Consider the following 10,600-nt stretch of genomic DNA (forward strand, 5'->3'; position numbering starts at 1 on the left):
TGGTTCTTGCTTCTGGATTGTCTGGTAACTGGTTAATCCATATGGTGTCATCAGGGGCATGTCTCAGTTCTCCAACGGTCTCTTTGTATAGTTTCCCGCCGAACAACTGGTTAATACTAGCTACAGCTCTGCATATAGATACTAACATTCAATGCAATAACTCCCTAACATCCATAACTAGCGGACGTAAGATGCGACTCCTTTGCCGATAGGAACGTGAGTCTGCAAATAAACAGGGATTTAGTATGATGCCAAACATGACATGTCCACTATGCTCTAAACCTTAGATCTCATTTAAGTACATACTACATCATAATTATTAGACAATAATATCTTTAATAACACTGGTCATTAACTATAATGTGTAGGGAACCATCTTGCACATATGCGTCTGCATATGTGCGTCTGTGTGTTGAAATAGCAACTATATACAAATGAGCGTCCGTGTATATAATTAAGTATATATACATTTATGTGTTTGCGCGTTATGTGCATCAGTGTATGTGTGTGTTGTGCATACGCAGTTTAGCGCATCGGATTGTACAACGCAAAGTAGCGTCATGGAAAAAAGCATTGTCAGACCATAGACGACCAGATCGTCAGCTAATAATTGAGTGCGATCATAACCAATTATTTGATTTCGACAACCTATAGGAACTCTTGTCTCTTAAGCTGCATACACACGTAAAGATTTTCTGTCCAACCATCCAACTAGTTGATTGGTTGGAATGAAAATCTGGTAACGTATGGGAGTAACTGATGATCAGCAATTAGCTCCTACATGCCAGAAAACAGAGGAAAATGGTCGGTCAGACAAGTTTGTTAAATGTTTGATCTAAACAATTTGTTCAAACAACAGTTTTTGTCCATTTCCCGGCAATTGGGAGGAAATTGTTGATTGTCATTTGCTTTCATACCTTACCAGATTTTCATTCCAACCAATCAACTAGTTGGACAGAAAATCTTTACGTGTGTACCCAGCTTAAGTTTCATGTAATGTCTATTTGGACCAACTTGTATTTTAAGCTAAATGCTTTTTAAATGAGAACTAACTAAAGTATATCTAAAATGCTGGTTAACTTTTCGATGTTTCTCCATATAGTTCTCTCCTGAAGGGCATTCTGTTCCTGCCACTCAGCTGAAGTGACAAGATCAATTTCCAGTTTGGCCACTCACACTGGTGGCCAAGTTAGATCAGATCGGATTGCTGACACATAACAGTGGTTAGCAGCTGACTGAATTTACAGACATGAGGTTTTTTTTTTCCAGATTGCATGTTTTAAGCTATGAGGTTTTTTTTTGTTTTCAGGATTTTTTTATTTTCTTGGATATTTTATGTGTGTATGCTTAGTGCGGCAGTGGACAAATTTATGAGACATTAATGAAGGTTACATTTTACTTTACACATCTTCCAGACATAAGCAGAGGCCCAGATACCCGAGAGTACTTTTCCTTCTTGTTTGAATTTTCTTAACAGAAATTGGATTGATTTTGATCAACTAATTCACTGACTGACATACAATCGCTTTGTGGCCACACTGAGACATGTTTTGATGATGTCAGTGCATTTACTGTATGCCAGTTTAATAAATAAAACTGCTTCTTTTTGTGTTTTGTAAATAAGCATTTTTTACATATTAAATAACCTTCAGTTTGTTTATAGAGCAAACTATGCACATTTATTTCATTTACATTTTTCAGCCAAATGTGGGTCTGAAAATATTTTAAGCATTTCCTAAGGCAGTTCCTAAAGGAATTTGAGAGAAATACAAATAAACATAATTCTATTGGTTCTTTATTATTCCCAAGGAAAATAGTGATGATAATGTTATGTAACAGGACATCCCAGCTGAAAACATTGTCCTTGATTAACCATTTATTATATGTAACCCCTTTATTTCACTTATGTTTATAATACTTTATTCAGTAATTAATAGTATGGTAGTGTCTAAATGTATTAATTTATGTGTGAAGTAGGTAAATTTTATAATATAATAGTTAAGGTAAAGAGCTTATGGGAGAGAAATTGGTAGAAGGGGCCAGGACCCTTTCTGAGCGCAAGCAGCAGTCTGTTAGTGAAAGAACATGGCCTTTAAATAAAAATGGAGGAGAAGGAGGTGCCATTGGCAGTTGGCGAGGAGTAAAAATGGAGTAGGAGGTGCCATTGGCAGTTGGTGAGATGCCTGTTGAAGAAACTGGGTCCAGCTAACCTGTGATGAGCACCAGAGTTGGAGGCCTCCTGAAGCAGCTGTGTCATCATAGCCTGGTGGCGTGGGAAACATTGGCAAAATCTGGGTAATGACCGGAGTCATCCCTTTTTGCCGACACATCTGTGTAGTTCGTCTATCCTGGTTATCTGTGGGACAGATCCATTGATAAAGGAGGTGCAAGTGATTCTGTTCAGAAATTATTGCGCTTTAAGGAGCTACAGTGAAACAATGACTGAGGTTGGTACAGACTTCATCACATTAAACCACTATTAACACACAGCATGGACATATAGTAAAGTCACCTCCAGGAGAGAAATTAAGAGCATATTCATTGGAGGTCAGATTGGTGAAACAAGCACCTATAAGCAGCTAGTTATTAGATGAATAGCTATTGTAGACCCTCCAGCTCCTCAGCTAATTAGTAATTAGGCTAGTCATCAATTATTCCGCTAAAACTTGATTGAATAACACACTACAGCTTTCACCGGAGACTTGCCAAGTATTTTACAGTGCTTAAGGAAACTCCCAACTATATAATATATCTATGACAAAACTTTATTGGATGTTAATACTCAGTTTCAGCTTACTAGTTAATTTCCATCTGAGGACAACAAGAAGTAGCTATTCTACCTTTCAGCGGAAAGATATACAGTCCGGTCCATAAATATTGGGACATTGATAGAATTTTCATATTTTGTCCTCTATTCACCACCACAATGGCTTTGAAATGAAACAAACAAGATGTGATTTAACTGCAGACTTTCAGATTTAATTTGAGGGTAATTACATCAAAATCAGGTGAATGGTGTAGGAATTACAACGGTTTCTATATGTGCCTCCCACTTTTTAAGGGGCCAAAAGTAATGGGACAAACTAAACAATCCTAAATCTAACTTTCACTTTTTAATACTTTGTTGCAAATCCTTTGCAGGCAATTACAGCCTGAAGTCTGGAACGCATAGACATCACCAGACGCTGGGTTTCATCCCTGGTGATGCTCTGCCAGGCCTCTACTGCAAATGTCTTCAGTTCCTGCTTGTTCTTGGGGCATTTTCCCTTCAGTTTTGTCTTCGTCAAGTGAAATGCATGCTCAATCGGATTCAGGTCAGGGGATTGACTTGGCCATTGCATAACATTCCACTTTTTAGCCTTAAAAAACTCTTTGGTTGCTTTTGCAGTATGCTTCGGGTCAAGGTCCATCTGCACTGTGAAGCGCTGTCCAATGAGTTCTGAAGCATTTGACTGAATATGAGCATATAATATTGCCCGAAACACTTCAGAATTCATTCTGCGGCTTTTGTCAGCAGTCACATCATCAATAAATACAAGGGAACCAGTTCCATTGGCAGCCATACATGCCCACGCCATGACACTACCACCACCATGCTTCACTGATGAGGTGGTATGTTTTGGATCATGAGCAGTTCCTTTCCTTCTCTTCCCATCACTCTGGTACAAGTTGATCTTTGTCTCATCTGTCCATAGGATGTTGTTCCAGAACTGTAATGGCTTTTTCAGATGTTGTTTGGCAAACTCTAATCTGGTCTTCCTGTTTTTCTGGCTCACCAATGGTTTACATCTTGTGGTGAACCCTCTATATTCACTCTTGTGAAGTCTTCTCTTGATTGTTGACTTTGACACATATACACCTACCTCCTGGAGAGTGTTCTTGATTTGGCCAACTGTTGTGAAGGGGTTTTTCTTTGCCAGGGAAATAATTCTTCTGTTATCCACCACAGTTGTTTTCCGTGGTCTTCCGGGTCTTTTGGTGTTGCTGAGCTCTCTAGTGCGTTCTTTCTTTTTAAGAATGTTCCAAACAGTTGATTTGGCCACACCTAATGTTTTTGCTATCTCTCTGATGGGTTTGTTTTGATTTTTCAGCCTAATGATGGCTTGCTTCACTGATAGTGACTGCACTTTGTATCTCAAATTGAGAGTCGACAGCAACTGATTCCAAATTCAAATGTCATACCTAGAATCAACTCCAGACATTTTACCTGCTTAATTGATAATGAAATAACGAGGGAATAGCCCACACCTGTCCATGAAATAGCTTTTGAGTTGATAGTCCCATTACTTTTGGCCCCTTAAAAAGTGGGAGGCACATATTGAAACCATTGTAATTCCTACACCGTTCACCCGATTTGGATGTAATTACCCTCAAATTAAATCTGAAAGTCTGCAGTTAAAGCACATCTTGTTTGTTTCATTTCAAAAGCATTGTGGTGGTGAATAGAGGCCAAAATCTGAAAATTCTGTCAATGTCCCAATATTTATGGACCTGACTGTACAACTTTACTGTGTGTTTGCTTTGCACCAACAAGCCACCAACTGAGTATGTGCTAAAATGTGCTAATATAATCTTAAACTAATTCAATTCATCAGGAAATCCAGCTCTCTATACTCACCAGTCTAACAGAGTGGATAATGAATTGGTAGTAGAGCTGAATCATGACTAATAAATTTATTTACCAGCTGTACTAAGGTTATACAGCAACATATATCTTAATCACCACGGAGGACAGACAAAGGTAGTTTCCAGTCTATCCATACCACAGACATTTAGACACATATAGCTAAGGAGGAGTATACTCTCCCCTGTCTAACCATACCACAGACATTTAGAGGGATGCAGTCAGGAAGCAGATGGTCTAAAGGCTAGCTTCCCGACTGTCAAATTCTGACAAGGTACTAATGACAGGCAGCAAAAACCCGACGCCTGTCATTAGACCTATGCCAGGAGCCTGACGCCCGGCATACTGAACGAAGGGTAAACCGGGCGTAGACAGCCACGGGGGTAGAGGGTTAGGTGTCAGGGCTCCCAGGGGGACTTAGGGTGAGGCACCCCCCCCCGGGAGGGTTAGGTTCAGGCCAGGGGAAGGGGGGCTAGGGTTAGGCAACCCCGGGGGGAGGTTAGGGTTAGGCACCCCCCGGGAGACTTAGGTTTAGGCTGTGAGAACGGAGGGGTTAGGTTTAGGCACTTAGAGGGGGGTTAGGGTTAGGGGGGAAAATAGGGTTAGTTATACTTACCTTATTAGCGATCAGGATCTTTACCCCTGCTTGGCTTCTGCTGTGGGGATATGAACTATGCGGCCTGCGGTAATACACACTACACTCCATTTAGACATATATAGCTAAATAGGAGTATACTCTCAGATAAAGAAGGTTAGTTTCCAGTCTATCCATACCACAGACATTTAGACAAATATAACTAAGGAGGCATATATGCTCAGATAAAGAAGGTTAGTTTCCAGTCTAACCATACCACAGACATTTAGACATATATAGCTAAGGAGGAGTATACTTTCAGATAAAGAAGTTTAGTTTCCAGCCTATTCATACCACAGACATTTAGACATCTATAACTAAGGAGGTGTTTACTCTCAGATAAAGAAGGTTAGTTTCCAGTCTAACCATACCACAGACATTTAGACATATATAGCTAAGGAGGAGTATACTTTCAGATAAAGAAGTTTAGTTTCCAGCCTATTCATACCACAGGCATTTAGACATCTATAACTAAGGAGGTGTTTACTCTCAGATAAAGAGGGTTAGTTTCCAGTCTAATCATAACACAGACATTTAGACATACAGTATATAGCTAAGGAGGAGTATACTCTCAGATAAAGAAGGTTAGTTTCCAGTCTACTCATATCAAAGACATTTAGACAAACAGTAGATATCTAAGGAGGAGTATACTCTCAGATAAAGAAGGTTAGTTCCAGTCTAACCATACCACAGACATTTTGACATATATAGCTAAGGAGGAGTATACTGTCAGATAAAGAAGGTTTGTCACCTGTCTAACTATACCACAGACATTTAGACAAATATAACTAAGGAGGAGTATACCCTCAGAAAAAGAAGGTCACTACCATATATGTAACTATTATGTGCACCAATGTAGTAAGTGGCAAATTAATTAATGACTTATTAGAACTTATGTGGCTTATTAACTGCAGTGAGTCACACACTCAAAAAGATGTAATTTGTTAATATATAGGTATTTATTTGTATTATGCAACTAGGAGTAGTGATCCTTCTGTCACCATGAATAATTATTTATAGGCGCTTGATAATGCTTATGGGACATTAAAGGATATATCTGATTTAATATCCAGGTTTTTCAGGAGCCTGTGGAGAAATTAACAACTTATATATATTGATTACACGAGTGGAGATACAAGATTGTTGACAAGCGAGGAATAGAGAAGAAAGATGTAGATTACTCCTGTATTGAGCAATTAATATGTAGGGCTCTCACTTCTGACCCCGTGGCTCAAAGGCTTTGTTGCTTTGGGTTACAACAGAACCCCCCTCTTTTAATGAAAATGGTCATGTCAGAGTTAAATGTAAAAAAAAAATTAAGGGATAACAATAGTAGACGAACAAAATGAAAAGTTAGATCAGATTATATATTTGTATAGTGGGAGAAATAATCCTCCTTAAAGATCTAGTATTTCCAATACAAGAGGGATGTCTTTGAGAAGAGGGAACTTTGCTACTAGATGGTGTTTTAAGTGCGGAAAGTATTTGATTGCCTATGTAACCCCATATTATGGATCTTCTATAATACCTTTCTTAGGATTTGCAGGGTTACACAGGCCTTGTCACTGTCTCACCTTGGCGATGCCTCCACCCGAGTCGATAAGCTTGTATAGGTTGGTGAAAGAGGGGTTGACTCGGGAAACCACCTACATTAATATATAGGCTGTATGATAGACACAAATTATACATCTAAATTAGTTATATATAATAATAACTTTATTATAATGGATAACTTCAGGACAGAGAGTCCTAGAGGAAAAGTTATTTTGTGAATGCAGCAATAGCACTGTTTTAATAACAATACTTTAAACTTAAAAAATGAATGCTTATAATATCTATGGAGACCTATTTAAACTCCCCACACCCTATGTTTATATACTTATCTACCCAAGGATAATATATATTTATATAACAGTTACACCTTAAGCGTAATGTAACTTTTTACCAGCTATACCATAAACATACCCCACTCTACTGATTACCCCAAGCTGTATGACTATATAATCAGTCCAGATGTACAGTTCTGATTTTTTTTTAGACAATGTCTGATGCAATGAGATTTAATACAGCTGTGGTAGTCACTTGTCCTAAACAATCTATGCTACAGCCGTGGAGATTGAAGGATATCAGTTATTTTTCCAGTTTTACTTTCCCCCGAAGTGCATATTCAAACAACTCTGGTTCAGGTTATTGATAAAAGGGGCTCATATATATATATTCTTTTCTTATCAGATAGGCTCTTCTATCACTTGCAGATGTTGTGATGCCACAAAAATGGGACTCGTGTGCTTCCAGGTAAATTTAGCAGTGTAATTTAACCCTTTCCTGTCATGGATTATATGCTGCTTCTATGCTGCTCTGACTGAGGGATGCCTCTCCTGGGGTAACATCCTGCAAGTAATCCTCACAGCAAGGTCCTGACAGTATATAACGAGCCTTAATATTGAAGTTAATATGTCTGCCCTGTCACAGGATGCTTGTGCTTTGAACTGCATACCGCATGCAGCCAGCCACGTGTAATATACTGTATATATATATATTTTACAGCAATCTTCATATCATGTCAGTGAGGCGGAGAGTTGCGGAGGAATTTATTTCTCAGTATCAGTGTCTGTAGTGGGTTATCTGAGTATGCAGCCCCTTGTTATAATCTGGTGTATGGTGCTGTACTGGGGAGTGTGTACCAACCTCTCCGGGCATTGCAGTATCCCTCTAGCTCAGAGGTTCTCAAACTCAGTCCTCAGGACCCCACACAGTTCACGTTTTCCAGGTAACCCAGCAGGTGCACAGGTATAGTCATTACTCACTGACACATTTTAAAAGATCCACAGGTGGAGCTAATTATTTAATTTGTGATTCTGTGAGGAGACCTGGAAAACATGTACTGGTTGGGGTCCTGAGGACTGAGTTTGAGAACCTGTGCTCTAGCCAGTTTTTTTTTCCAGTCAGTTCCATGACAGGTCTGATAGCTTTGTCCACTCTCTCTGTACCACCCACTGGATGTAATTGGGAGCAAGGTTTATCTCTCCCTACTTCTAAAAGATGGCCAATCCTCCCCCTTCTCTCTACCTCACATCAGCAGCAGAGTCACTTGCTGTTCACTCAGCTCCTCCTCCTGTAAGTCTCTCCATCTGCTTTAAAAGGCAGCACTGTGCTCCGCTTCCCCAACTTAATTTTTGCAACTCATCACTCAATCCGGCCACCTCCCGAATAACAGCTCCTCACTGTCACTATCTGAGCCCCTCCTCTCTTAGGAGCACATGCGCTTTCTCCCTCACATTAGGGCACCTCACCCCAACTGTCACTATTCCTCTCCGTGTCCATGTGCACAGTCTGCAGCACTGGCCCTGGCAGAAGGTTCTGGCACTAGGCAGCCAGAACCTTATGCCAGATTCTGGCCCACACCACCATATATAACTATATACTATATATTTAATACATATTTGTGGTAGAATAATGTTTCATAACAATATTTCTTCTTCAGGGTCCATAGGGCTCCACAGGGAGACCTTGGGAAGGGTGTAGGTGGTGGTTGGGGAACAGGTACCACACAGTTAAAGCTTTCAGATCCCAGGATGCACTGGTCCAACCCCTATACCCTGCCCCCAAGCCAGAGGCACCACAGTTTCGTCGGTGCCCGACTGGAGTCGGGTCACCATTATGCAGTGAAGAAGCTTTCATTTTATGATTATTTTTTTTGTCCACAGGACGTCTGCACTGTCGCTCCGTCACTGCTCCGGGCCCCGCAACGCCAGCTTCGACTGGGGAATTCAACGGGCATCCTGGGGTCCTCGCTAGCTGGCCCCGCGGATGGACGGACTGCAGCTCGGACACAAGGGGACAGGTAAGGTGGGTCATCGCTCACGGTGACCCGCGGATTGGCATTCATACCTCCGGTCTCAGGGGACAAACTGGAGGAGCTGAGAGTGAACACAGGCTTTGTCCACAGTGATCCACTAGACCACCATGGTACATATGGAGTGGGAATCCAGCATCCCGGTGGTTAAAAAATCAGCATGAGGAGGTCAGCTTTCCCTATTAAAGTGGCCCCTGCCCTCAGCTCAGGGCACCATTCCTCTGAGGTCTTGCTTCCCTGAACTGCTATCCCCCTCTGACCACGTCCCCTCAGAGGTCTCCGGCGGCCGTTTTCTCCAGGCTCAGCCACAGCTCTCTCAGGGAAACAAAAGGTCCGGTCCCCCTACATACCTCTCCCTGGAGTTAGGATATGTAGTACTATAGCCTACCAGATGTTGAGTCACTGACCACATAATCTGTGTAGTTAATTGTAGTGCCATTCTGCAGTTATATGGTATTTCTGCATTGTATGTGACTTATGCTAGCGCTGCCTGTCTGTTTATTTCTCTATACTGTCAGTATATATCTTTCCCTTTTTTTCTGACTTTGGTCTAACATACAGGTATATTCAGGGTTTTTCCCAGTATCACACTACAATAAATATATAGATGAGGGTTGACACATACAGTGGATTACTGCACTGTGCCATATTTGTGCTGTGCACTCCTGCAGCTTGCCCAAGCTTAAGACAGGATCAGTATATTGCATTCCTACTTGTATCCTACATACCCAGTGGTTGTACTACTCTACAGCTATGACTAGCAATGGCAAGAGTAGCCCAGTGTTATTTGACGCTCATCATGTAGAATAATAAGGTTAAGGTAAGTCTCATTCTACTGCTGACTTAAAGATGTGTCCTCACACACTATTGATGCAGTCACACCAAACAGCTCTTCTAGGTGCTCCAGGTCCGGTGCTACTCGGCATGCGATGAGCATCTTTTATAACCAATTATGCATCTTAGCCACAATTGGATGTGACTGACCACTTCAAGAGACTGTACTGATTAATATGCAACACTTTTATATCTTTGTGCAGCTGAGTCTGATTTTGTATACAATGCAATCTGTATACAAAGTGCAGTGGCTGTAGCTTTTTCCACTCCAAGTTCGATTGTGCTTTTTCCTACACAGACTCAGATGCACACAGATCTACAAGCTAAGTCACACGGAACCTGGTGATTAACTCAAGCCAAGAGTCTTGCACCGTATTGAGGCTAGGTGTATGTGGACACATCTGTACCTCATTCTCCATCCTCTCCAACACAAGACAAGTTCATTGCCACCATTGAAGATTCTTCTCTCTTTACTTCACAATCTCTCCAAAAAGCCCATGAAAAATTGGATATTATTTCTCTTCTTCTTGATAAAAAAATTAGCCAGTCTTAAAGACCTGAAAGGCTCTGTTGAGTCCGCACTGGCTCAGTTAATCCAACATTTTCAGAGGTTCACAGAAGCTGAGCAGAAGATGCCATCAGTCGAGGATGA

The sequence above is a fragment of the Taudactylus pleione genome, unplaced genomic scaffold (genome assembly GCF_031769625.1).
Source record: "Taudactylus pleione unplaced genomic scaffold, aTauple2 ptg000116l, whole genome shotgun sequence".
NCBI classification, from domain to species: Eukaryota; Metazoa; Chordata; class Amphibia; order Anura; family Myobatrachidae; genus Taudactylus; species Taudactylus pleione.